Genomic DNA, 5,318 nt, shown 5'->3' on the forward strand with positions numbered 1-5,318 from the left:
CTCTCTCTCTCTCTCTCTCTCTCTCTCTCTCTCTCTCTCGATCGATCGATCGATCGATCGATCGATCGATCGACCAATCGAAAAATCAATTCGACGCGCATTTCGACAGAATTTTAGATATATAAGTATTATTATTTAAGCACCAAAGATTTATCCAATAAAAAATGTTTATAGATGAATATATACTTATTAATAAATATATATATCACGCGATTGAGTGAACTACATACGCTGTATATAAATTCACACATTATAATAAGCATTGTGATCTAGCTTTGACCGTTAATGCCTTTGCTTTCTTTCTTCGTATTATTGTTTATCAATTGTACGGTCGTAAAAAGATTCTTATATTTGTTTAAACATATATTTATAAAAGAATCATTTATTTTTCCTTTATATATTTGTTATAATTTATAATATTATATATGCAGAATGATTAAATAAAAACTTCTTATGAGAATCACTAAAAATATTAAGCAAAATAACAAAATAATATACTTACCGACTTTAACGTACATTGCAGCAGCACTTTTATCAGTTGTTGGATCGCTTATTAAAAGAACTTTCATTTTATTAGAGAGTACTAAACCCCTATATAATCGGTCGTCACTTTGCGATTTTATTATATCATCATATCGCGTTTCCACTCGTTGTGTCGACATATTGGTCACAGTTTAGTTTATTAAGTTTATTAACTCCGTAAAGATATAAAGGAGCGCAGGAATAAGGAATGACGTGGTAACGGATATAAGGTCACCAAAATAAAAATATGAAAAGAAATAAATTATAATTCGTCAATATATATTAAAAGTGCATTTACAAGCGCGTGAGAAAGGAAATGTACTAGATTATAATCGCTCGGTTACAATTACGTTTATAATTTGGTCGCGATATCACTTACAATTAGTCGACTTTTCACGGAAAGATATACATATTTTCCGAATACGCTAGACAGTTCCCCGAAAACGACTGTTTGCTACGCGTCAGGTGATCAACTATGTATGTCTCACATCTCTCGCTCGCTTCTCGTCTGTTGCGTCTTTCTCGCAATTTCTATTTTTGGTAAATATTATTTCGCGTGTATTTATCTCGGTTGTCATCGTTAATTTTAAAATAATAGATTAAATTACAATTCTCTTGCTATACAGGCTTTTCTTGTAAAAATAACATACAAATCTAATAAAACCATACATCAGTTATAGAAACCTAATTGTGCATCTCGAGTTTATATTCATCTATCCTATTTTTTTCCCTACCTGCGACTCGTATTGCCAAACTAATGCAAAAACGGTCGCAAGAAATTCGTTGCTTTAAAAGGCTCTCTAGAGAGTAAATAGAGATTTACACTTGCGTCTAACTGTTTCTTGTTGTGTATGTCAAGTATGTGTTCGTGTATCTATATGTGTAGATATCTCTAAACAACAACGATTTAGGAAATCTTTAAATTTGTGGCAAAGCAATCGCCACAACAGAAACCGATTTAACAATTTGATTTATAAACATGAAGTAAATATAAATAAAAATTTTAAGAATCTATGAATTTAGTTAATCTATTATAATCTATGCATCAATGTGTGATGAACAATATTCAAAAACACTATAAAACAAAATTATAACTGTTCAAAAAAATTATTAATACAATAATCTTTATTTAAAATGTTTTATTAAATATTTTATATTTAATAAAGTATCAATACAATAAAATATTAAAATACTAAAAATATATAGAGTAGAACAAAACTATTTCATCATTTTCAATTTTAAGATAATATAAAATAATATCTTGCTGTAACATGTTTATAATTACCTTTAGTCCAGAAGTTGTACGTTTTGACCTAGCAATTTTTTGACAGTGCATCGATTAATTTGAAATGTTCACAGTAGGTAGGGAATAGCCTAAGGATCAAAATCTATATTATGCCGATGACGCTTTCACCCCGGGGGTGATTGTCACCCCATCTCGGGGGTGGAAATTTTTTATTACATTTTTACCACAGGAATCGATAGAAAAACTAATTCTAAGCAAAAAGTGTTGTATACATTTTTTTGTAAAATTAATACTTTTCGAGTTAGTAGGGACCGAAAGTATCAGTTTTTCACAGAAAAAATGACCATTTTGAATCGGTTATTCGCAGCTAACTCGAAAACGATGCATTTTATCAAAAAAAGTGTAGAGAGCAAAATTGTAGTTTTTACAAAAACAAAGAAAATGCTTATTTTATAAATTTCTGTATGACCAATAGGAACCGAGCTACGGCTTCTTAAAAGTAAGCTCTTCTTCGTCAAACGCTGAGAGCTTCAAAGTCAAATAACGGGAAAAGTATGCATTTTTATAGAAAAACTTATAGAATCTTTTTTAAAGTATATGAAAAGACCTTTCTTTTCCGTTTCTAGAGAAGTCTGTAGCATAAAAATTGAGCGAGTTATGATGAAAATAATGTCGGTCCCTACTTTTTTCATCGAAAAAGATCAGCAAAACAACCCCTAATTACCACCCAAATTAAAATTAATCGTTGCCCTTTTACAGTTGTCTTTATTTATGTATTATTAATACATTCCAAGAGTTTGACCGGTCTAGAATGCTTAATTTTGAAAAAATTGGAGGTAAAAGTAAAAAACAAATTTCTGCAATTTCGTGTAGAATGCCCTTCTCTTCAAAATAAGTCCAAAACTACTGGAGATACGTAAAAAATGCTTCAGTATCAAATTGTAGCTTTTTTAATTCCGAACATTTACCTTTGTTGTACATTTTCTGTACGACAAAAATTAAGTGAGATACGGACGTTAAAAACGTGTATGTATAATTATACATATGTATAATTTACCTCCAATTTTTTCAAAATTAAGCATTCTAGACCGGTCAAACTCATAGATTGTATTAATAATACATAAATAAAGACAACTGTAAAAGGGCAACGATTAATTTTAATTTGGGTGGTAATTAGGGGTTGTTTTCGCTGATTTTTTTCGATGAAAAAAGTAGGGACCAACATTATTTTCATCATAACTCGCTCAATTTTTATGCTACAGACTTCTCTAAAAACGGAAAAGAAAGGTCTTTTTATATACTTTAAAAAAGATTCTATACGTTTTTCTATAAAAATGCATACTTTTCACGTCATTTGACTTTGAAACTCTCAAATTTAGCGTTTGACGAAGAAGAGCTTGCTTTTAAGAAGCCGTAGCTCGGTTCCTATTGGTCATACAGAAATTTATAACACAAGCATTTTCTTTGTTTTTGTAAAAGCTACAATTTTGCTCTCTACACTTTTTTTGATAAAATGCATTGTTTTCGAGTTAGCTGCGAATAACCGATTCAAAATGGTCATTTTTTCTGTGAAAAACTGATACTTTCGGTCCCTACTAACTGGAAAAGTATTAATTTTACAAAAAAAATGTATAGAACACTTTTTGCTTAGAATTAGTTTTTCTATCGATTCCTGTGGTAAAAATGTAATAAAAAATTTCCACCCCCGAGATGGGGTGACAATCACCCCCGGGGTGAAAGCGCCCTACGGCATAATATAGATTTTGATCCTTAGGCTATTCCCTACCTACTGTGAACATTTCAAGTTAATCGATGCACTGTCAAAGAATTGCCAGGTTTTGCACTATTCGCAGCTTCATCTCTTGGACTACTTATGCAATCATGATTGATTTTTGAGAGTACAAGTATGATCTTTAAATGTTTAGTATACGCTGCTGAGAAACATAAATATGAGGAATAAACTGCTGAGGAGACATTACGGTGTACAAATTTTGAATATTACTTGAGCATTACTTGGGTATTACTTAAACATTAGTAGGCATTGATGTACACAATTTTTGTCAGCTGTCTATTGCTTGCTTGGACAATATTATAAAAAATGAACGAAATAGCTCCATGCTTTACCCTAGACATATTTATATTAGCTGCGTTCGGCAATGCAAGTCTGAGGCGTCAGAGTGCTCTTTTTCTAAAGTACATGGGACATATGCTATAATATAAGAGCACTCCGACGCCTCGGATTTACATTACCAAATGCAGCTATTAAATAGATAGGTATAAATGTAACAAAATAAATAATACACAAACTGTTACATGAATTATAAATTTCCAGTTTATTATTGTTAAGATAAAATTTTATTTTATTCTTAAGTCAAATTTTTAATAATTCTACTGTCCATCGCTCTATCAAAAAACAATAAATTATATTATAGTAATTAGAAAAAGATATTAAAAACGAAACTAAAATAATACTCGTGTACTTACAGATAATATTGCGACAGGAATTTTATTTAAATTATAAGGATCAGACCATAAATCATTTTGATTAAAAAATTGTACATTAGCTGTACAAAGCTCTGTTATATTTTGTTCCTGTATCAGTTTAAAGAAAAACAGCCTGTGTAGATAATTCTTATAAAATTATATATACATAGAGGAGAAGCTCCTATTATGAGATACTGAGTTCATTTTGTGTAATTACTAAATGTTTATTGGTAGAATTAAAAAAAATAATAGGTCATTTTGAAGAGAATTTAATAAGCTTTAAGATAGTGTTATGTAAAATTTAATTCAAATTTAATTTTATTTTTTAATTAAAGAAATGTAAAGGGTGAACAAATCGCAAAGTCGAAAAATTGTGCTTCTAGTATGAGATACCCCGTGAAATCGATAATAAAGCACAAAGTACATCAGTATTACAATTAAAAAAACTTTATTTGATGTTTCTAACATATCAACGAATACAGCTTATGCGCGTAAATTGAGCATGTGATGCATTGTATTCAGGATTTGTCTTCAGTAGTAATTGAAATGAAGTATTGCAGAAACAGACCCTCATAGTTCATTCCGGTTATTCCTTTTATTATTGTACAATAACATTTATACTTTAACATCGATTTTCACTTGGGCACAGAAGTATAAATTATTTCATATTAGAAATATCCTGGGTATCTCATATTACGAGTATCACGTCTTACAGCTTTACGATCATCAAATCTAACTTCTTTAATTAAACAATACAACATATTTCGTATTTTTCTATCAGTACGATCTTACTCTATTACTACATGAAGAATTTATTGTCAAATAATTACTTATTAAATAATAAACAAAGATTAAAGGCTTATCTCAATGAAACTTGAAAACATTCAAACTCTAAAATTTTATTTTACAATTACTGTAGGCATGATCTAACAATGAATTTTCCACTAAATAGTTTTCAATCCAAGAGCAATAATTTCATGATAGAATCAACAGATAGCATTTATTAGTTTAGCAGAAACGCCGCTATCTCATGTTAAGCGCCTATCTCATAATAGGGGGCTTTCCT

The sequence above is a fragment of the Cyphomyrmex costatus genome, unplaced genomic scaffold (assembly GCF_001594065.2).
Source record: "Cyphomyrmex costatus isolate MS0001 unplaced genomic scaffold, Ccosl1.0 scaffold754, whole genome shotgun sequence".
Lineage (NCBI taxonomy): Eukaryota > Metazoa > Arthropoda > Insecta > Hymenoptera > Formicidae > Cyphomyrmex > Cyphomyrmex costatus.